General features: G+C 41.5%; 1 protein-coding gene and 1 long non-coding RNA gene across 2 annotated transcripts in view; one reads left to right on the top strand and one right to left on the bottom strand.

Annotated features, from left to right (window-relative positions):
• Window positions 1–3,135, bottom strand: part of LOC132247724 (uncharacterized) — an 86,964-nt gene extending 83,829 nt beyond the window's left edge. The window contains exon 1 of the long non-coding RNA XR_009459071.1: window positions 2,933–3,135. This is a non-coding gene — a long non-coding RNA (uncharacterized LOC132247724). The remainder of the gene's footprint in view (window positions 1–2,932) is intronic.
• The window catches only part of GRIK1 (glutamate ionotropic receptor kainate type subunit 1), a 252,425-nt gene that overhangs the window by 21,075 nt on the left and 207,034 nt on the right, over window positions 1–24,316 (top strand). The window lies entirely within an intron of this gene.

Below are 24,316 nucleotides of genomic sequence, written 5' to 3'. Positions count from 1 at the left end.
TAAGCATGCTAGCTTTCATACAAATGTGGGGTAGGATTACAATGGAGGAAGAATTCTCACCACCTGAGGCTGGCTTCAGCTTCTGTTATTTCAGAGCAAATACTTTTGGTTGATACTTTAATGGGGAGCCAACCACTCTCAGCCTTGCTGATGTGAGAATGTACATGAAATATGAGATTTTTGATAATGCTATAGGGTGGGGGGAAAGAAGCAAGTAAAAGGAAAAATTAGGAGTGATGGGAAGAAAAAAATAAGGGCCCGTGGACAAAACTATGAAAATGAATGGGAGAACTGAAGTGGAGCCATGCCAATATGATTTTCCATCTTCATAACAATATTTTAAAAATTAACTGAATTGTCTGTCAATAGATCAGATGCCTAGTTTGGTTCAGATGCTCAACTGATACAGGACTTTCAGCAGGACTACCATGAGTCACATCACCTGAGAATCTGATCTTGTGTGTTTTGTTTTTTGAAGCATGGTAAACCTACAAATTAATCAATCTGCAACATCCTGTCTTCTGGATAATACAATTACACGTTTATTCTGTGAGATAGTCTGAAAAAAATGTAAGTCAGAATGGGTAAAGGTTTGGAAAGAGGCGTCTCAAATATTTTAGCTTAAAGAAGGTTTGTGTGTTTCTGTCTACAAACTGAGCTACATTAGCAATAACCAGAATAAAAGTTTCTCTCCAGTACTCTATGAAGATATGTAATTAAACTGTGGTTGTTCTCACAGTACAGTTTATGTCTTCCGGAGATATTGGATGTAGGAAGATTTGTGTTCTTTGTTGGGCAAGAGAGGATTAAGACCTTATGCTAGTTCCATTCCAGTCATATAGCATGATACCTTTAATATCTTTTTCCGCCTGTCCAGCTCAGGAGACAGTGTAATCAGGACACAGGCAAACATCAAAGGAAGAGGCTTTGATACCAATTTCTTTACTATTATGCCCATCAGTGTAGCAAAGCTTTCCTTTCATTTTACAAGGTAGAGCATTCAAGAAATCAAGCAGCCCAGAAAGTTTAGCAACACAGTGGCATATTATTATTTTAAAACTGTGGTTTACACCCTGCAAATCTAAGAATTCTTTCCATATGTTGTACTGAAGATGTGACAAGTAGTACCCAAAACCAAACAGGATTTTTCCCATCCTATTAAAAAAGATATAGTACAGAATAAAAGAAAAAGCAAAGCAGTGAAAGGAGAGCACATGAGCAACTATTTCAAGCAGAGGACTAAGAATCGTGAGTTGCATGTTCTTTTCTCAGTGCTGCTATGGACTCAGAACGATGAAATATTTGAAAAATGTGTAAGTGTCATTGAAAATCCTTCAGGTCTCTAAAACTCCTCCCCTTGACAATTTTCAAATTTACTCGCCTCTCTCCCACCCTTAAATCATAACCATCATCCATCTGATTGAAAAAGGCTGATGCTGCTCCTGGAGATAGCAACCTTGCCCTAGAAATCTGATGATTTTTAAATGATTCAGTTCCTGGGGTTTTGCTACAGGAGCTCTTTACAGTCACTGGTACACAAAGAAGATAAAGCAAGAGAAATGGGACAAAAGGGGAAAAATCCAGTTCTCTTTTTTTCCTATCTAGATAAATGCAATTTGGCAGGTTGATGCAATCTTAAGAATGTAGAACTGAATTTATACATATTTTCTATTTAAGCTGAAGCATTTTTTTTAGGATACAGCATGCTTAGCTGATTCTAGGATGTAAAATTAATTAGAAAAACAGTAACAAAAATTAAAAATACATTTCTCACATCCAGGTATATTAATGCATACTTTAAACTATGTACAAGTTAATTTTCTTCTTTATTTTTGGCATTCCTGGCCATCAGTAACACAGGTTAGTGAAGTAATTAATACCGTGTATATAGCAATTTTACAGGTCACATTAATTTATTTTTAAATTATTGAAACATCATTTTATATGAGTGCCTTAACAGCTGAAAGGGAATAGGGGATTTATTCATTTATCTTTCACTGTCTGCCTTTGAATTTAGTTAAGATGGTGCATTGGACAATAGTTCTAACAAGGTGAGGGAAAAAGACCAAATTCAAGGAAGTCAGCAGATCTCTTGGTTTATGAATTCAAAAATTCAAACAGCTGGAAGTGACAAAACAGTGACAGCTCTGAGTGTGCCTGACAGTCTGTTACTTTTACAGTCACCTTTTAGAGCTTTATTGCTTAGCATCAGATGGCCCCAGTGGAAAAGACAGGTTGCTACAGCTGACAGGATCTTTACAGCGGGCAATCATGATGGCATTAGTGTTTATCCACTGCAGTAAGTGTATAAATCACAGCAAACAGGCTTCCCCTTGGAGTTGGGATCTGTTGTTTTATTTCTTCCCAGGCACAAGTATTTATCCACCAAATCATGAAAGTGCCAGACACACTTTATGCTTAGTTCAATAAGCAGCTATATCTCATGGTCAAATCTCTCTGCAGCTTACCAGTGATACTTATATTCCATACAGAGAATAAGTTTTCAAATAAGATGTAGTTTGTTTTAAAAACAAACAAACAAACAACAAACACAAACAGTTCTCATTACATTTTCTCTGTTCAGCTTTCTTCTTTTATCTCTTTCTCCTCCAGTAAAATGCCTGGGCAGAGAGTTAGGCTTTGTTTGCTTTAGTATTGAGTCAAATCCAATGTTTCATTTTATTAAGGAAGGAAGGAGAAAAACAGCTAAAAAGATGACAGTGAATTTGCATTTCTGTTCGTGTAGGCATGGTATTAGGACACCACAGTTTTGTGGGTCATGAAAGGGAAGTTGCCAAGGGTCAACAGTGATAAAAGAAATTTCCCTAGTAGGAGTTCTCCCTCCCCTATTCCCCATTCAAAAAAGCTCCCTGAGAAGAGGAGCATCTTCTGTTCTCCCAAAAAACCTGCTCTAAACTAGGGGCTACCTTACCTTGCTAAGCTCATTCCTCTGTCCCTGGAACATGCTTTTGGGATCGTCTGTTCTATGTAGTCAGTATTCTGAAGCCAAGTCCAAAAGTGTTCAGTGTAGCACTCTTCCCTATTCATTCCTCTTGGGGAACTGTCTGCCTGTGAATATAGCATAAAAACTCTCATATAGAAAGCCTGTAATATCGTGCTACACAGTGTATTTAAACTTTCATGAGGATATAAATATGCAGAGAATGAATACAGGCATCCATCTTGCACAAAATGAACTTACTTGAAACTTTGACCATGTCCCCTGCTATACATTAATTTCTTTGAAAACTCTCCATCTTATTCAAAACCCTGCTTAAATTAGTAAATGATTTCTCTAGTTCTGTGCAGTAAAAACATTTCACTTACATTATTAAGATGTTAAAGTTATAATTCAAAGAGAAAAATGTTTAACAATTTATGAAATGTGGACTTTGTAAGGGTGTCCAAGGATAAAAAAAAAAAAGACTTTTAAGAATGTCCACGAGTAAATTAAAGGACTTGAAACCCCCTTTAAAAAAAAAGAAAGAAAGAAAGAAAGAAAGGATAATAAATTGTTCAGGGGTAGGATTTTCCTGTGGAACATGTTACTTAATTTCTCCTCTCATTTTAAAACTTTATAAGCCATTTTATAAACCAGTTAATGTTCTGCTGTGTGTTTTACACAAAGGCAAAATAAACATTCATATAAAACAGTCACAGGGACGTGCTTTCTGATCTTGTCAAGAAAGCTAAGATGCTTCCCTTTGGCTATATTTGAGTTTTGAAGTAAAACATGCAGTGATCTAAACCATTCTACAGGGGTTTACCTAGAGGTATAGTGTGCTGCTCCAGGAACTAGAATTCAGAATTACTTCAGTCCTCTGGGTTCAGGGAGCATTTCTATGTTGCAGTCAATGTTACTTGCATGCACTTGCAAAAGGATAAATATAGCCCTTTCTACAGAATGAGGCAGAAAGTTCTCTCTGAAGTGTAGAGTGATAGGTTTGCCTTAAGCAAGGCACTGTGGAATAAATATTCAAAATGGCCTCAATTCTGCACCTACAAAAGAAAGATGTAGCACTTTGTGTTTGCCATACTCCACCTTCCAGTTCTTTTCTGTTACGTATTTCATCTTACCTACTGTTGGGAGCAGTGAATGCCTTTAATTTTGATTGTGAAATGCTCACAATAGCAGGGCCCTGATCTAGTGAGGGGGATGTGTGCACTATTGTAATGAAACAAATAACAATTATAACATTTGCTTTGTGAGTCAATCACATAGTCATACAAAAAACTAGAACTCTTGGTTCCAAAATGATCACTCTCATGGACCCAGAGGGACAATTTTCCATCTTCAGCTCCCTCTGTGCAAAAATGAAGTTTGTGACCTACCTATGGGGACTTTTACCATCTTGTACCAGTTACACTTTTCCTAGAGCCTGACGAAGGGACTTTGATCCCGCAAGCTTGCAGAAAAGGACAGTTTTCTTGCCATTTTCCAGTTGGTCTAAGAAAAGGTATCATTTTGGAACCAACTAAACCAATCTAGTTTTTTGTACATCTTTTTGTCTCAGACCAACACGGCTACCAAGTACACCCTTAATCACATAGTCATACATTTGGTGTCAGACTTTCAGAGGGGCCCAAGGTATGTTTAACTGACAGCAGAGTTAGGTCAAAGTTTAGCACTTCTGAAAATCCTAGACCTAAATTTTAACATTTACTGTCTGCAATTTTTCTGTCTATGGTATACTAGCAGGTATAATATTAGAGTCTGTTTTTGAAAATATGACCTGTTTTATTGTAGAAGAAGAAAATATTAGCCATGGCATGTGCAAAGACATAGCTTTGCATGGCTTGGAATTGGAATGGCATTTATAGTCTTTACTGGTGTTTCAGAGGTTGCATCTCTTTAGGCTAGGTACAGACGTTACACAAAAATTGGTACAGGTGATTGGAAACTGGTCTAAACCTGAAACAGAATAGAAGTTCAGTGCACATAGATCTGTTTAAAAAAGGCAGAACCGAGCCCAGGATAGACCTGGATGGATGTAGTATCAGATTTAATCAGTTTTGGTTAGATCAGTCCATCAAACTTTTTTACCAGATCACCTCCCACCTTAACTTAAGTTGCTATCCTCCGGCATCTCCACTGCTGTCTGGCCTAGTGCAGCTTCTCTCCCCAGCCCTGCTCCCCACCAGCTGTCAGCAGCAAGTAGGAAGGAGGGTAGGAAGGGGGAAAGCAAACTCCCCCCCACATCATTCAGCCTCCTCCAGCTGTTCTGGCTGGTCTGGGGGGCCAGGTCCACATGGTGGGGGCCTCCAGTTTTCCCTCTCCCACTGCTGCTGACAGCTGGTGAGGGCTGGGGCTGGGGAGAGAAGTCGCACTGGTCAGACAATGGGGGAGAGAGGAAGCCCCTGCTGCACAGCCCCCTCAGCTGTTCTGACTGGGTCTGCAGGGGCCAGGTTTGCATGGTAGGGGCCTCTGCTTTCTCTCCTCCACCCCGCATGCCACCACTGGCAACCAATTGCTGGTGGTGGGGGTGGTAAGGCTGGGGAGAGATTCTGTGCTGGCTCCCCCACCCCCTGTGGCTGACGGCAGAGGATTGGGGCATGTGCCGGGCAGCTAGTCATGGGGCCACCCGCTTGGCTGCATTCAGCTGCATTTAGCAGTCTCTGGCATGCTGCAAGGTGTGCAAGAGCCCCCCAGTTTGCTGGCCTCAGCTAGTCCAGGCATCTGTGTGCCCCCTCCCCAACGGGCAAGTGTGTGTTTTGTTTGCTCTTGATCCAATCTTCGCAGCTTAGAGAAAGCTGCGAAGGTTTGATCGATTCTGCCTCTGGCTTTTTGAACCTCTGAACCTAGCCATAGAGTATTCAGCAAGACTGATAATTAATTGCTGCATTGCTCTTCCTCACTGCAGAAGAGTTTATGGCAACTGCAGCATTGTTGAGAATATGGCTTTAGGAGAACAGAAGGGCAATTATTAAAGGAAAAAATATTGAAAGCTTTTTCAGGAACAGTTAATTGGGCTTTCTTTTTTGTTTAACAATGCGGAAGACTGACTTAAAACTGATTAACTATAGGCATTCTGGGATCCTGACAATAGATTACTTGTCTATCTGAAAGAGAAGAGCCAGCCCCTTCAAAACAGCAGTGTCCTTTTTAAAGCGTATTTATTTTACAAAGCACACTGAATCTGCCAAACCGCTTTCTCTCTCTTTTTTCTTTTAAATCATAGACATCAGGAACTGTGCAGCTACAACTCCCCGCTTGTATCCCCCTCACAGAAAGACTTGCACATTTCTCTAAGAGGCAACCTTCAGTTATCTACATAGTAGAAAAGTCTACAACTATAGAAACCATCAAAATAAGCCAAATTCACTTGGGCTCAATTTATTTCAACTTCTCCCTCCTCTCTATTAGTTCCCCCCTATCCCACACGCTGGAAAAACAGCTTTTCAGGAATCAAAAGCAGAATAAAATGAACTCTGAAAAAAATATATTTGTGATCTACATTACCACAGTCCCCAGACACACAAAGCAGGATAAGAGCCCTTCCTTTAACAGGTACTATACAAGCATACATGGTTTTTATAGAACTAAAAGTCAAAGATATGATCTGATTTGTAAAGCGTAGCCAAAATATATAGATGCATCTTACAATATAACAATTGCAAATGAGTATAAGTAGGGCCTAGTTTAAATTGTGGGCCAAGCCTGCTAGTATGATAGCCCAATCGTGGTGGGGGCCACCATTTTTGCTCCTAGATTGTGGCGTCCCTTCACGCCCCCTAATTGGATGAGGGGGAAGGTTTAGGGTCATCTGGCTGGCTGAGCCCAGCTGCCAGTGCCAGGCTGGGGGCAGGGATCAAGAGTGTCCAGCAGGGGGGGCAATAAAGCCTCCAAACAGAATGCTGCAAATCTCTCCCCAGGGCACAGAGCTCCCCTGCTGGAAGGGGTGGGGGGACCCACTTGGCTGCCTGGGACGATGACAGGGTGGATTCACCTGGCAATGTGGCCAGCATCTGGCAGACCCGCGCCAAGTCCAGTATCACAAGCTGGGGTGGGTGTGGGATGGGACTGGGTGCTGCACAGTGGTGCAGGCACCTCCATGGCTCCATCTCATTGCAATGAAATGTCATGACATGGCTGCTTGCCGGGGAACTCCCTAGCAAACAGCTATACCGTGCCATTTCATTGCAAATCACATTTTTTTGTGAAAATCACGTAATTTTGTGATTTCCACAAAAAATGCAAAATCACGATTTAAACCTGGGTCTAAGTATAAGTAAATAAAGTGCTCCTAATCCCCAACTACCCCTTATCATCTCTGTCATTAACTGATGATTTCCGATATCCCATAATCATGAAGTTACTTAATTCAGAGTCCATAATAAAAATGGGCTTTTATAGGCTAGTACATTTTACATGAAAAAGAAGCAAATCCTCATGTAATTGCTCTACTGGGCATTTTCTCTGCCTTGGCACTAATAAAATCAGGCTTCAGAACACCAGTCCCAATTATAAGGTATTTGCCCCTTCTGCATTCGTTTGGCAATGTTAGTAATGTCCTAGGATGAGAGATTTTTCATCCTATGTATAACAGAACTTGTAGACTATTTGACAGTTAGTGTCTTACAACATCACCAAGGCCTTATATGAGTGTTTGAAAGATGCACCATTTGTATGCATGCTTCATCATTTGGACTTTGCCTTTTTCCACACTGGATTTGTCGTTCACATTGTTTGCATACCAAATGTTTCATTTGGCATTTATCCTTCTGTGATAGCCCAACAAATCCCAGCTGTCCCAGTACCAAAACAAGAAACACTGAATTATGACATTCTACAATATGCAGCAGCATTCATGAATAATGCTGCATGAGCTTTGCATAAAGCCATACAAATGAATCTGCACTGTCACAAAACCAAAAGTGAAAATTTCCCCCCACCTTTGTCACATAGGCAAGGACTATAAGGATTTGTGCCTTCCTCTGTAGCACAGGTATGGTCCTTTTCCTAAGATTTTCTGAGCACAGATCCCCCCAAAACATATATATTTCTCTATCATTACAGAAATATGGTATTAGCAGTACCCTCATTTCCCTTGCTTTTATTTGTGGCATGTTGTGAGGCAGTGGTGCTCAGTGTTTTGGTCCCATAGGCTAGATGAATGGTGTAGGGCCAGTCTGAAACCTGGATAAGACCCCACACATTGGGATCAGGCCCACACAGCTTTGGATGGCTCCCATGTGCCAGGATTGGGCCCTGAGGTCCTGTGTGGCTTCTGCCTGGCCACCGTGCATCAGGATGAGGCCCTGGGGCCCTGCACTGCCTCAACTCAGCCCTATGTGCTGGGTTCAGGCTCTGGGGTCCTGTGCCACCCCCGCCTGGCCTCATGCATCCAATCTAATGTACAAGGCCATAGGCCATGGGGCTCCTCACAGACCAATGCGGAGCTCCACAGGCCAGATGACACAGCATGGGGGACCGGATCTGGCTCCTGGGCTAGGGACTGAGCACCCCCACTGTAAGGTACTCTTAGTGTTTCTCCAGCAACACCTGCAGCCAAGCTGGTTCAAAATGTACTGGCAAATGCCTTTCCCTTAGATTAAACCAGAAAGGCTGAGAGGGGCATACTTGTATGGGCAGCTCAGTGTCTCCATAGACACTTCCCAGACCTTTGCGCCCTAAAGAGGTCATTCCAGCTTCTCTTCATTTTTCAAGCAAGGATTATAGTCAGCATTCTGGTATTGCTGTGTGTGAGGGTTTGAAGCAGAAATTTTGAGGAATTCTTGGGTAAGGAGGAATCCTTGGGGAATCTACCTAGTGCAGGAGGTATACGGTCCCACTAGGGGAAATGCCTTCGTGGACCTGGTGCTTGCTACAGGGGATGGCCTGGTGGGTGATCTGCAGATACAGGGTAAACTAAGGGATAGTGACCACCAATTGTTAGAATTCACTATCTGGCGAATAGCGGGACAGATAACTAGTAGGGCAGAAGTGCTAGACTTCAGAAAGGCTAACTTCAATGAGCTCAAGAGATTAGTAAGTGAGGCACCAAAGGGCAAGAACATTGGTGAGATGGAAGTCCAGGAAGGGTGGATGTTCCTCAAGGGAATGATCCTTCAGGCACAAAAAGGGACCATATCAGTGCACATAAAGAGAGGCAAAAGAGCCAAGAAACCCTCTTGGCTGAACAGGGAAATCCAGGAGAGCCTAGGTGGGAAAAGAGAAGTATATAGACTGTGGAAGCAGGGGTAGCCATCAAGGAGGAGTATGTCTTCTTGGCTCACACTTGCAGGGAAGCAGTGAGGAAGGCCAAAGCAGACATGGAATTCAGGCTGGGAAGAAAAATTAAAGACAACAAAAAGTCCTTCTTTTAGGTACATAGGGAGCACAACGAAGGCGCATGATAACATAGGACCTCTACAGGACAGACTAGGGCAACTGGTAACAGATAGGAGGGATAAACCTGAGCTCCTAAATGAGTTCTTTGCATCTTTATTTCTAAGCACGGATAAAGACATATCTCCCAAAAGGACTAAAGACAGGCACAAGAGGTTCTCCAATCCACCAACAGTTAGCACTGAGCACCTAGTGAAGGGGCATTTGGAAGGGCTGGACATGTTTAAGTCAACAGGCCCTTATGATCTTCATCCAAGGGTGCTGAAGGAATTGACCGGTGTCATAGCAGAACCACTGGCACGGTTGTTTGAGTGCTCATGGTGCTTAGGACGGGTCCCAGAGGACTGGAAAAGGGCCAATGTGGTCCCTGTTTTCAAGAAGGGGAGGAAGGAGAATCCGGGTAACTATAGCACAGTTAGCCTCACCTCTATCCTTGGGAAAACCTTTGAAAAAATTATTAAGGATCACATTTGTGGGAGTCCAGTGGGAAAAATAATGCTGAAGGTCAACCGGCGTGGCTTCATAGCAGGTAAATCCTGCCTGACTAACCTTGTTTCTTTTTACGACCAGGTCACAAATTGCTTAGATGCAGGAGTTGAGGTAGACGTCATCTACTTGGATTTTTAAAAGGCCTTTTATACAGTGTCACATCCCATTCTTACAAATAAATTAAGTAGTTGTGACGCAGATTATTACATGGTTAGGTGGGGTGGAGAATTGGCTTATGGGACGCACCCAGAGGGTGGGGGTGGATGGGTTATTTTTGACCTGGAAAAATGTGGGCAGTGGAGTTCCCCAAGGTTTGTTCCTTGGACCAGTGCTGTTCAATATCTTCATCAGTGACTTGGATGAGGGCATGAAAAGCACTTGGTCCAAATTTGCGGACGACACCAAATTATGGGGCAAAGTAAACACACTGGAGGTCAGGGAGTGGATTTAGGAGGATTTGGACAGATTGGGAAAGTGGGCAGATCAAAATAGGATGCAGTTTAACAAAGATAAGTGCAAAGTGCTGCATCTAGGGAGAAAGAATCAGAAACACACTTTCGGACTGGGAGGTGACTTTCTAAGCAGCACAGCAGCAGAAAGGGATCTCAGAGTCATAGTCAACTCCAAAATGAACATGAGTCATCAATGTAACGAAGTGATAAGTAAAGCCAACCGCACTCTTTCATGCATTAGAAGGTGCATCATGAACAGGTCTAAGGAGGTGATCTTTCCCCTCTATGCAGCATTGGTAAGAGCGCAGATGGAGTACTGCATCCAGTTCTAGGCACCACACTTCAAGAGGGATGTGAATAACCTTGAGAGGGTCCAGAGGAGGGCTACTCATATGGTTAAGGGCCTGCAGGTAAGATCCTATGAGGAGAGATTGAGGGACCTGAATCCCTTTAGCCTCAGCAAAAGGAGGTTGGGAGGGGATCTTGTGGCCATCTACAAATTCATCGGGGCGGGGGAACAGCAAGGAATAGGGGACACTCTGTTTACCAGGGCTCCCCTTGGAGTTACTAGGAACAACAGCCATAAACGGACAGTGAGCAGATATAGATTAGACATTAGGAAAACTTTCTTTATAGTGAGGGTTGCCAAAATCTAGAATGGGCTTCCAAGGGAGGTGGTGCTTTCCCCTACCTTGAAGGTCTTTAACAGGAGACTAGACAAACACCTAGCTGAGGTCATCTGACCCCAGCACTCTTTTCTGCCCAGGGCAGGGGGTCACACTCAGTGATCTACTAAGGTCCCTTCTGACCCTAAAAATCTATGAAATCTATTAAGTGATTGCTTAAAAAGGCAGGGGACTGGGCTCACTGTCTGAGGAGGGCTCTAGATCTACGTTCTTAAGCTTTATATTTTTGAGTTTCAAACATCTAAAATAATAAAAAGTTTTTGAACCGTTCATGCAAACTGATCATGTTTAGCAAGTCTCATTTCAAGAATGAAATTCTATGGAGCTGTTGTAGTACCCCCTTGAAACAAATGCTTTTTAAGGAAAGTAATGTTATAAACTTTACAGCACTTCATCAATATTATTCCAACAGCTGATCCCTCAAAGATGAAATGTGAATTTAAAATATGGACACTGACAAAAGCAATAGAAAAGGCAGTGAAAAAGTATGAAAAATTGCAAGCAGGCTGTGATAGAGTTAGATAAGAAAGCTAGCAAATGGAAAAGCAAACATACAGGTAGGAGGGTCATGAATGAACACCACAGGGAAGAATAGTAAAGAGAACCGAGTAGAAAGTGCAGCTGCTATAAAACAGAGATGGGATGAAGACCCAGGAAAAAAAGGATCCTCTGGAGACTCAAGACTAATTTAGTAGATAAGATTTAGACTCTGTTCAGCTTTGTCTGTTATAATGGGAACTGGTAACAACAGAAACAATTTCTCAGAGGTTTTTGTCCTGTAGGAGGTAAATGAAGCCCAAAGAAAAAGAAGGATTTTATTTTTTTTAAACCTCTTGGGTTAATTAGAATGCTAGAAAATAGAATAATAAGGCATCTAAGAGGAAAGACTACAATTCATCTCCCAGTGTTTACTTTTAAAGGAAAAAGGCTACCATAAATGAGATAAAAGGAAAAAGGTAATCATAAATAAGACTGTGAAGACGAACTGTGTAACTCAGCTTCAAAACTGTTCTGGTTCTTAAAATGATCACTAAAATAAACAAACTTGAAAATTGAAACTGATAAGCATAAGTGAGATTTATGATAAAAAATATGATAGGAAATGTAGTTTCACATCCAGGACACAATACATTCCTCAGACGTCACACTAAGAATTCTGGGCCCACTCTGCACTTTTTACAATAGAGGCTATAGTGAATGAAGGCATCATAAAAGAATTACAAAATACTGAAGTGCCTGGGTGGTTTGGAGCAGTCACAGTCATGGTCTCCTAACAAATCTGGAGAGGGCTGCTGAAATACACTGTATTCTAGCTAATGCTGGGTACCATAGGGCACTCTCAGCCAAATAGAATCTGGCCCATTCTATATGATTCCCTGTTCATGCTATGATAGTACGGTTGAACCGTTTTTGGCAGACATGGCACAAGTCCTGCACTCTCTGCTAGTGCTACTGTGATCCCCTTCCCCTGCCTGATCTGCCCTGCTTTCTGCTCCCTTCTCTGTGCTCCCTGCTCAATCTGATGCCCTGCTTTCTACTCCCTGTCCTTTCTGTTTGGCCACCCTGTGCTATGGGATCATCCAGTCCCATTTGAGCCTCCCTGGCTATGCAGCAGTACAGGATATTGTTCCTCATCTCTTCGAAAAAGTTACATTTTCTTCTTACCATCTCTTGGACTCTCCTGCTTCACAGAATTTGTAATTCCTTGTTATGTATTTTTCTGAAGGTTTGTTCAGAACCCAACAGAAAGGACTGCATGTTACTTTAATCCCACGAAGCTCCTGCTGTCCTACTGATTGACATTTTCTTCCCTGGGCAGTTTCTTCCTTTATCACCCAGTTTTAAAGGCATGGCTTGCTGAGGAGAACTGGTCCATCCTAACTGATAGGTTTAAATTAATGGTAGTGAAGGCTGAAGAAGTTACCAAATTTGAGCTGTATTCCTTAACCCTTCCCCCTCCAAATATTCTTTATTTAAATACTTCACTCTTACCCATTAAAATGATCTTGTTCCTTTCCCCTAAACAAAAAATCTGATTTTTTGCATTTATTTTTGTTTTATGTGTTTACATGCACTTGTACAGACGAGAAGGATTTCACAGATATATAATTTATCCAATTTTGATCAGATCAGATCACATTTTTTCAGGTCCAGAAGTAGTTTCATGCACAACAGCAAAATCATCAAGAAAGGTTTCAGTAAAAATACTTAGAGAAATGTAAATATATTTCCTAATTTAGATAATCTATTTGGGGACTGTATCTCACTTGCCATATTTATTCAGGTGGGCTGACATTTCACTTTGTGCAAAGGACCCATTTCAAGTCCCTTAAACCATTTAAATCCTATTCAGGCTTTATGCTAAGGGCAGAAATTCATCTCTGCAGCAGAATGAAACAAGGCCTAGACTAATTTAAACACATCTTTAACACTGTTTTGAAGCCTAATGTGGTTCCATAAGGATCTCTTTGCAAAGGATGAAATTTTACCCTGTGCAGGGCTTCCCTAACATACAGAGCTGTGAACTGTGGTGAATTTGAAACTATTTGATTTGAACAGGACTTCTTATATGAGTAAGACAGACAGGACTTAGGTTCTTAGGCTAGGGACAGAAATTACACATAAACCAGTATAAGTGAGCAGAAACTGGTTCAAATCTGTAATCAAGCTCTGAAAAGCAAACAATTCAAGTATATTTCTTAAGACCTGATTTGTTATTGTAGCATTATGGGCTGGCACATATGTTCTGGTCTGTCTGCACTGATATTATGGGGGAGGGGGGAAAAGGGAGGGGAAAGCATTGACATTTGTTGATTGCTAAAAGTCGAAGACAGACAAGTAAACAGATTTTGCAAGTATGATAATATGACGAAAAAGGTTAGGTCGCATTTCAAGTTTACCAGCTTTGCATGTGTTCTCTACAACGACTTTAAGAATGAATAAAATAATTTTGGCAATTATGTACTCCATTAATAGGGTTAAGATAAATAAAGGAATGCATACAAACAATGCTCATGTTCTACTGTTTCCTGAATATTTTAAAACAGTTGTACAGAAAAGTCATAAGTGTTTATTTATACCTATTTTGGAGGCCATGTGAGAATAGGCAGTGGTGATTTTAGCTGACAAACGACAGTCAAGGTGAGTCAATAGTTGACATAATGCCAGCTTCCTAAATGTTAAAAGATTGCATGGTTGTAAAACTTCACCTGCTATGTGAATGCTTTTCCTTTTTTTATGTAGTTAGAGGAGAACATAAATCTGAAGCCGTTCTTACATACTGGGCAGTTTTTTTCATAAATATAAATAGCATACCTAGGCATAGGCATTTCTCTGGTCTTTATACAAGAGTAGGGAATTTGTTGAATGCTTGGTTTACACAGGAAGGAACATGGGAACTGTTCTTTGGACAACAGTCTGTTACCTTATCATTTCATACATTCTGGCTCTTGAATAAAGGAAAATCAGAAATCAAACCCCAATGTATGTGACAAAAAAAATCTAACAAGGAATTTTCACAGAGACTGGATCAGCTTCAGGAGTTCAACTCATCACAAAGGAAGTTTATAGGAAAATTTGACAGGGGTCATTTGTTAACATCAAGGATATGAAAGCTTATGAAAAGCAGCTGCTCACATGAGCAGTAAGGATTCTTAGTGTTTTCTGCCTCATGCAGAGAGCTGGACTAGATGATCTATGGAGGTCCCTTCCAGCCCTACTTCTCTGTGATTTCTTTTCTTGCTCTCAGAAATATGGAAAATGCCACAAGAACCAGTTCAGACTGAGAACTACCGATAAGTGCCAATCACAGTGCAATTTTTTGATAAAGCATTTGACTTTATGCCAAAAAATGGGTAAAATGTTTCATATACTTGTCTCTCCTTCCTTAAACAAGGAGTTTAAACAATTTGGATAAAAAGTTAAAAAACTGTAATGCATTTTTGTGTTTTTCTTTTCTTTCTTGTACTCAGAACACATATAACCCTTTATAGCAAATCTAAAGCGTAAAAAGGGACCCACACAATTTATGATTTTGTGGCACCGTCCTTGTTATTGAAATCTGCAAAAAACAACCAGCAGTCCTCATGGCTGCTGCAGCCTGGCCATGAAACCTGCCAGGGGCATAGTGGGGCAGTGGGGTTGCTGGCACAGAGGGGAGCAGGCAAGATGGCTGCTGCTCCCACTCCACCCCACCCCACCCCACTGTTTGGTTGAGGACTGTCTGTTGTGCAGCCCCGCCCCTCTCTACCAATCAGCAGTAAGGGGCAGGGCTGCATGATGGACAGCCCTCAGTGAATCAGCAATGAGGGGTGAGTGGAACCATAAAATGTACAGCCCTCTCAACCAATCAGCAATGAGAGTTAGGGCCACTGGGGCCCCTTTGTCAATGAGAGGCATGGGGTGGGGGACCCACAGCAATAAGGTCATGAAAATTGGCCACCTGCCTTCTCAATTTGGGTAGGTCTCTAGTAATAAGCAGGCATCCGGGTTTTCTCTGATTAAAAAAAAAATCCCCAATTTTTGGTTTAAAAAAAGTAACCTAAAATCCACATTTTTCTGTGATTAAACTGAAATACCACTATCTATCTATCTATCTATCTATCTATCTATCTATCTATCTATCTATCTATCTATAGATAGGGTCTATATATCTCTATATAGATATATCTATCTATCTAGATAGATATATTTATGTCTATAGTGATGTTTCAGTTTAATCACAGAAAAATGTGGATTTTGGTTTAGTTTTTTATATCTGAAAATTGGGGATTTTTTTAAATCAGAGAAAACCAGGATCCCTGGGAATAAGGTAAGATAAGTTTGTCCAACTGGCAGCCCACGAGGGGCTATACTGTGGCCCTTGGGCTCTTGCCCAGCTGCCACTCCCACCATTGCTCTGGCTGCAACAGCAGTTGGGGTCTCTGGGCTCCCCTTCCCTCCTCCAGCTGCTGCTCCCTGGCCCCCATGCCACCTCCTGTCCCTCAGGGTGAGGCAGTGTGACACATGGTGTGGGGAGTGGTGGGTGAGTCCAGAGCCATGCAGGTACATAGTTAAGAGGGACAGGGAGCACCTGTGAGGGCACACAGTGCAGCAGCGGGGGTCTTTATGTGACCTGGAGGCCCGAGGCTCTCCGTGGTGCAGCGCACATGGTTTATGGCCCCAGCTGCTTAGAAGTTGGATTGTTCTGAAGCAATCACACATTGAGCTGAGAGAGGTAGTTAGCCATGTTAGTCTGAAGTCAGGCAAAAGGCAGGGCAGGGTGGCACCTTGGGGTGTCTGTATATGTGCTCTAGGGTGGGGGAGAGGCTTTAATTAGATCAGCTCTCAGGAGCCACTGTAACTAAAGTGCCTTCAGTGTCACATGTATTCAGTGTCCTGCACTTCAAAATGCCCGGGGGGGGGGGGGGCGGCTTTACCTAATGCTTGTTTGATGAGCTTTAGTTAAAATGCCCCAGCTACCATTTTGAAGTGCAGGGATGCTGAATACATGTGGTGCTGAGGCTGCTGGAGTGTACTAACTACTACACTCTAGCAGACTCAGTTAATTAAGTTTGCTCTGAAGTACTCTAATTAGAATGCATTGGAACAGGCGCATGTATCAGGCACATGTATAGATGCCCTTAAAGACTAAGTAGGTTGAGAGAATCATGAGCTTTCTGACAAATTGGGCTGTCACCTATGAAAACTTATGCCTCTTTGAACCAGTTAGTCTCCAAGGTGCTACTCTGCCCTGCCTTCTGAGTGACCTATGGGCAGCTTATTCCCCCAAACCCTAACAGTACACTCAACAAGGCAAAAAACTTTCTCTGATCACTAGGTCCTTCATACACTTTGAGTGAGGTGCAATTTTCCATTTTCTGAGACTTCTACAGTCAGAAGGGCCAAATCCTAGGCAAAATGTCATGTTTGACTTCAGTAAGGCTCATCAGCCTCAGCTGACAATGCTGATTAAAAGCTGTCAACTGGTAATGTGCATTTCTATTGGTCGCTGTTCTCCATCATTCTTTTGGGGAGAATGCATTCCAAGACAGTGAAGGAGACCGAATTCCCTTAAAATCATTCCCCAGCAAAAGGATAAGAGTAATCATCCGTAATCTTGCAGCAGCACCATTGAGATATACAGTGTTTTAGAACAACTGTAAAATGCTTTCAGAGTATTAAGATATATCAGGGCATAGGGTACTGGGGAGGAAGGGGCAGAGCCAGGAATTCTTCCCATGGGTATATGCTGTGCAGCTTCAAATACAGCCAGTAATTGTACTTATCTCCTGTGAGTAGAGGCCTCCCTCCCGTGCACAATTTCACTTCCTTGGCATAAAGATGAATTTTATAAGGGATCTAAGTTAAGTCAGAATCTTGCCCCATAAATTCAATTGCCTGGAGCCCCTTCCTCTTTTCATCCATTTACCTATACACTTTCTTCTTCATGTGAGAATTCTTGTTCAAGTAACTTGTTCTAGGCCAGGCTTGTCAGAGAAAGTTTTTGGGTTTCCTAACGTGGGCAACAGATATAATTAAAAATTGGTCTTTCTTTTAGTCTGGAACTAGCCTATGAAAACAGCCTCAGTTATGTATGAAATAATGTCAGTTTCTGTAAGACACATCAGTTCTGGCAAGTATTGATGTACCCAGAGCACTCCGTCAAAATCTGAACATTTTTGTTGTAATCTTGTCACATATATTAAGTGTACTTTATAAATGAAGCATTATTTTAAGCACTTTTAACTTCTGCTGGTAGAGCATGCTATTTTGGTCTTGAAGGCTGTGTACAGGGGGGCTTAGGTGGAGGTTAGATTGTGTTAAAAATGGTGACCTGATCTAACTCTAGTTCGCTCAGATGCAGACCTTACACTTAGATCACAAGTTAAGTTGATCTAAGTACAAACTGTAGAGAAGCTCCAGGAAATGATCTAAAAATGGCTGACATGATCTAATTTAACCCTTCCTCAGAAGTAGTCTAACTTAGATCAGGTTGGCTGTTTTTAGACTGATCTAACTGTCCTGAACTACCATACAGTTCTTAGGGTTAGGAAAGTCATGCTACCAGCCCAAGCCCCAGGGCTACACTTTTCCTACATTTCCTGCCTCCTGGCACTGAGTTATTTTTAGCCTTCCTTGTCCCACCCCCAGACAGACAATCCCCCATCCCATGGACCAACCCCTGCACCCCACAAGCCACTCCCAGTGTCAATTTTATCAGTGTTTGCTGGTGCTGGGAGGGATGGGGGGATAGGTTCACTGTGGGGAGGGGGAAGTTGTTTGTCTGGGTATGGGGTGGGGGCAGAGAAGCAGGGATGGAAGGGACTGCCAGAGGTCATGTAGTCCAACCCCCTGCCTGAGGTAGGATCATCCCTATCCAGACCATCCCATACAACCATAATCTAAACTCTACATAAGACTACCCTCAACCCTGACACAACGTAAAACCTAATACCGTAACCTGCCACAGGTAAAGCGGGGGAACCAGACCAGAGCAGCTAATTTCTTTCTTGTAAAATGTTGCCACTATACACTCAAGAGGTCCTGGATAGAGGACCACGCCCCCACTACAGAGAAAGGCAACCCCCCCTCCACAGTCTGTACCAATGGGGTAAAATTCTCTCCTAACCCCTAATATGGCAATCAGTTTAACCCTGAATGGAAGGGCAAGACCCTCTAGACAGGAACCTTTGGCTTTCCTCCCAGCAGGATCATTGGCACACCCTAGCTGAAGTCTCCAGCCCCAGCTGTAGCTAAAACCCAGTGCATCTGGGGAGGCTTAAAAACACCTAGACACATATAGCAGAAAAAATGCTGGGGTGGGTGGGGGGAGGCGCAGGAGCAACTAGGAAAGTCCAGAAGCTTGGGAAATACCCGTGGTAGAACAAAGGCATAGCTATGCCTAGACCAACCCTCACCAGTGACTGTCCAACTTCGTCCTGAAGACCTTCAGTCCACAACTTCCCTTGGCAGTCTATCACTGCCTCACTATTCTAACAATGAAGAAGTTTTTCCTGAAATCCAATCTAAACTTCTGTTGCTGCAACTTCAAGCCATTCGTCTGCCTCCTCCCCTCTGTAGCAAGAAAGAAATAGACCCTGGTCCCAGGGGTTGAAGGGAGAGTCCCCCATCCCCTAAGCCCTCCCCACATCATGGACTTCACCAGCATCCCTGATCCTGCCAAAGACTCTTGGACTCCAGCAACTCCTCTGTAGCCCCAGCCTGCCCCCAGATCCTACTTGCCCCCCCCACCCTCCCTGTGGACCCTCTGATCCATTCCATGGCCTGCTTGCCCACTTGATCTCCCCTCCCCTCTGCCCCCCCCCCCGGTCTCCTCTTCTCAACTTACCTTAGATTAGGTGGCTATTTTTAACTCAATCCAACATCCCTGAAAGTCTATACACAGCCAAAGAGCAGTGTACTAAATTTGGCACATTTTTCTAAATCCTCTCTCTTCACCAGCAAAACCTACAGCTTGCTCAGCTCTCAGAGATAATGGCACAATTGGCATATATTGGTATTACACTGCAGGTAAGAAGCACCCAACTCTGTTCCAAATGTGCAATCCATTTTAAGGAATTAATTTTACTTTGGGATAGGCAGTAGCATTTACAGCATAGCATAATTACAGTCATTTAGCTGCTAGCCAATTATCCCTTACCAATATAAGGCTGTCTTTCTAATGTATAAGACTCAGGATGCATATTTTAAAGCAAAATGTGCACAGTAAATCTATGCCATCAAAGGACCTCACATTAGGGAGCACCACAATGAAACATGCTATGACACTCCTCTGCATGTCAAGACATATATCTACCTCAGAGCATGTCTACTGGGCATGCTGTCTCTCTGGGGCCCCTAGCAGACATGAAAACAATAGCACAGTTGGGATCTGAGGAATCTTATGCCCCATTGCAAACACTGCATGTTCTGCAATTTTCTCCCCATTGCAAACACTGAATGCCAGATGGGGATGGCAGGATGCACAATGTTTGGGATGGGCATGAAACTCCCCAGATCACAATCACATAACATGATTACCTCCAGGCTGATCTCCAGGGATTGTCAGCCCCAACCTTAGCCAGTTTGAGACCCAGGGCCAGTACAAACAATAGGCACTTTGAAGTGCCTTGCTGTTGGATCTGTTCACCCACTTCCTACCCTTTTGGCCTCTCCTTCTTTCCCCCTCTCATCTGATCCATGTGCTGCCTTCCCCCTGACCATGCTGCTATTCAATTCTGGTGGGTTCAGTCTGTTGGCAGCCAAATGACATTTAATAAAGTTCTGATCTCTGAACTAAACACTTAGGATATTAATAGATTTCTTTCTCTTGCCAAAATGGTGCATACAGAGCAAAGCTGTACAGATAAAACAGAATGAGACCTGATTCTCCACTGGAGTTATTTGTGTAGATGGGTCCTTCTGACTTGGTACTGTTTTACTCTAATTTGCACACACGGAAAAGACTGCCCAAAAACATAGCAAGCAGAGTCAGTAGAAAAAGAATGGTGGTCCACTAAATATTCTTTTTCTGATAAAAAAGACGACTCGCCCCCAGTTTATTGGCACAGAGATTCTTCTCACTCTTGGAATGAACAAAGCAAATAGCAAAAATATTTTATACCATTCACATAAGTATCAGTACAAAATTATGAATGACTGGAAGAAAACTTGAGTCCAGAATTTAAATTACTCAGACGACGGGTTAACTATACAAAGAACCCTTGCAGGAATTCAGACTTACCTTTTCAATATCAGCATGTATGCTTGCAGAAACAGTAATGCAAGCTCCTTGAAGCATCTTCTGTATTTATTCCCAGAAATGTAATTTTGTTACATTCAGAAGTTTTAGATGATAAAGATAATTAAGAAACAATGTAATTGTGCTTTCCCTTTCTTTCCTATACTCTGAACACATACAACCCTTTAAAGGGAATCTGAAGTATGCTGAAGTATGGCAAAGCAACAGGTGGCCCATGAGGGGTTTAATTACCATCAATCTGCATTGTAAAGCTCCCTCCTCTGCCTTCTATACTGCATTGGCCTCTCAATACTTGTAATTCCACCTCCCAGCCCTTAACTCTCTTCTAGGCTCCAATTCAGGAAATAATCCTTATTCCAGAAAGGGTGTGAACATATACTTAAACTCCATCAAAAACAATGGAGCTTATGTTCTTCCTGGAATTCTGACCTGTGTGGGTAAAGTCAGGTAATAAGCTCAATTGTCCTGAATCAATGTTATTCAACCTTAGCCTAGCTGGAAGAGAGAGTTTCCTGCCCAGCTACCCACACTTTCAGGAAATCAAGTTCCAGGTAAACTCTGGCCTCTGGCAGATGTTACATTTAAGACATGACTACTCTGTTAATTGTGTTGCAAATAGTAACCTGGCCTCACATTCAGGGAATTAATGACATCACAGAGGAAAACCAGCCACAAAAATATTACAGAAAAGATATGCAGTGTTATTGTGCCTAGTGTCCATTATGCCTTAAATTAAAAGTGTGGCGGGGTTAGGAATGCACCAGGGTTAGTAATTAGCCCCAGGGTGGTTCATGGAGTTGGCGAATGATCATCTGATTGTTGGCTGGGCCAAACAAGAGCCCACGTGGTCCCTGGAGTCAGATGACAATCACCTGGTTGTTTGCCACCCTGGATCTGATCCTTGATCCCTAAATCGCACATCCTGCCACGACATGTGGCACAGCATGAGGAATGGCTGTTGGGATTGGGGATCAGATCCCATCACACCTTTAAATGAACATCTGTCAGTGGCCTGTATCTATTTTTACCCTCTATTAACAACCTAGTGTATTCTTGTGGAAGTAAAACTAGGATGGGCATGGGCCCAGAGGATCAACTCAGATCTGAAGAGATTTTACATTCCCTTGAATTTTCTTCTGGCTCAGGGAAACAGATGTGAAGAATTTCTCAAATGAATGACATGCACACAGTGAATTTTCCTGCTAGGGCAAACAAACCTAGCAATACTTCATGCATCATGTTATACAGTTTGGGTTACAGTCCATGAAAAAATGATGGACTTTCATTTGCCAATAACAAGGAGTTCCCCCATGGTGTTATTTTTAAGTGCAAAGAAGGAGGGTCCAATCCTGCCTCACTGAAAAAAGAGCACTGACTGTGATGGGAGTATTAGCAGGTCTACAGTCCATATTACTGCAAAGAAAACATAATTTAAAAAGTCAAACATAAGGGGTAAAGAGTTCAAAAGAAGTTTGTTTTCTTTAAATGTTGTGTTCTCTGGGCATGTATATTTTTAAGTCAAAGTCTCATTTACAGCAAGACCCTTTACACCTCTATAACAGTAAAAAGGAACATTATCATGAACATAGCTAAGTTACACTCCCTTAAAACCATGCTTATATTTCCAGAGTGTATCTGAGACCAAATTGAGAATAGAGCTGTTCATGCTTTGTGCTGTCAGAGTAATCCCTTTCAATCAAGTTCATTCTTGTACTAACATAGTATAGAAAGCAGTGTAATGCTTTTTCATTTGGTTCAGGTCACTACCTGTGACTCCTAGTGAGTAACTGCAGTTACTCTGTATTGAAGTAGCATGGAGCCTTGCTTTTTGTTGCAGTACAGCAAAGGACTGGTGGGAACAATGTCAAATTTGGTGGTTTCAGAACAATCCAAGCTTGAAGAGCTGGGAAAACTTGTTACAATTGATTTAATAAATACATTTAAAGACATGAGTAAGTATATGCAAAATTCAGTATTTTCAATTCCCGCCCCCCTCTCCTGGAATCAGAATAAAACCAAAAGATATTCAAAATTCTGTTTTGGCAAACCTGAAATACTGGTTAGATATGACATCCTTAAAATGTTTTATTTTTTCAAATATAAAGAAGTCTTTTAGACAAAAAAAGTAAATTAAAAAAGAAAAATCAAAAGACTCCTTTCCAAAATACATTGGTTCTATTTTTACTACTGAAATATCACCAAAATAGATATGTTCCTTTGGGAAATTTGGTTTTGATGAAGCTAATTATTTCAGACAGAAAAACATACTATTAAAAATTGTCAACCAATGCTACCATTAAGGTTCATGTGTGGAACATATGACCAATATAATTCAAGATTATAATATAGTCATAGTTGTTGTACCATATTTTGTTACACCTGAAGACTACAACAATGTTTAGCTTGATAAAAATAAGGGTAGCTGTGTTTAAGCTATTCATTAACATACCAATACTCTTGTATTTTCAAGGTGATTGGCTTGCAAAGCCAATAGGAGAATATTCCTGAATTTGATTTAGCTTGTTTGCACTTCTCTATTCTCTCTGCAATCTCTAAGCAGTGATATGAAATTTGTAAGAATCCTGCTGTATGTATTTTTGAGGAAAAGATAAAATAGGTGACTGAAATGTTATTTTCTTCATTGTATTTCTTATCAGATTTTATTTCTTCCTGTAAAAGAATACTAACAAGATGAGTGGGACACATACTTGACCTACCTCTTATATTTGTATAAAAATGTAAACATGGAACACTTTCCTTACTTTGTTAATTCACTGTACAAGTGGTGAAGTGAAATGTACAAAGTAGCAACTTCCCTTTACACAGAGGTTCCCATTTCTTTTAATATCCCACACTAATAGACATTTGAAAATATTGGATTATATGTATCCTCAGTGCAAACAATATTTTTGTAGCAATGGATCAATTTTGTATTATACTTTTTTTAATAGTAACCAAATTTCTACTAGTTATTAAAATATATAATAATCCAAGTGTAAAAAACATTGATGTACAAAAGGAACAAGTTTGGCCTACTTTGGGCACCTCTCAATCTGATTGCAGTTAACAGAAAAAGTGATAACTTGACTTTTGAGTAGGTTAAAAATATTGATGCTTTTTAGAATTATCAACTACTTTCTACTGATCCAAAGCCCACAGAAATCTTCCTTCTACCTTGGGGAGAGTTTTTGACCACTTTACCAAAAAAACAAAATATTTTTGTCCTGAGATTAAGCATGAAATTGTTAGATGAAAAGTGACATGGTGAAGGCGTAAAGTGACATGATGAAAAGTGACATGATTAAAAGTGAAAGGGAACCAATAAAGGATTTGGGAATAAGTCAAAGCCACCACTATGGAGTCATTAGCACGATTCCATTAAAAATATTCTCAGGGTTAGGATTAATTAATCATTCTTTTACTCACATTCTTTCATTGTGCCTGTGAATGTCTACATGGACAGAGATACATGGAATAATATCATCTCACTCTCAGGAGAGCCTTGAATGAATAGGCATAGGTAAGGATCACAGCATTTCCAAGAAGGTATTTCAAAGGCACTGCAGCCCAAACTAATGAATTAATCCCAAAAACAATA

This window comes from Alligator mississippiensis, chromosome 1 (genome assembly GCF_030867095.1).
Source record: "Alligator mississippiensis isolate rAllMis1 chromosome 1, rAllMis1, whole genome shotgun sequence".
Taxonomy (NCBI): Eukaryota; Metazoa; Chordata; order Crocodylia; family Alligatoridae; genus Alligator; species Alligator mississippiensis.
Note: the sequence above shows the minus strand (reverse complement) of the source record. Positions and strands in the feature narration are given on the sequence as shown.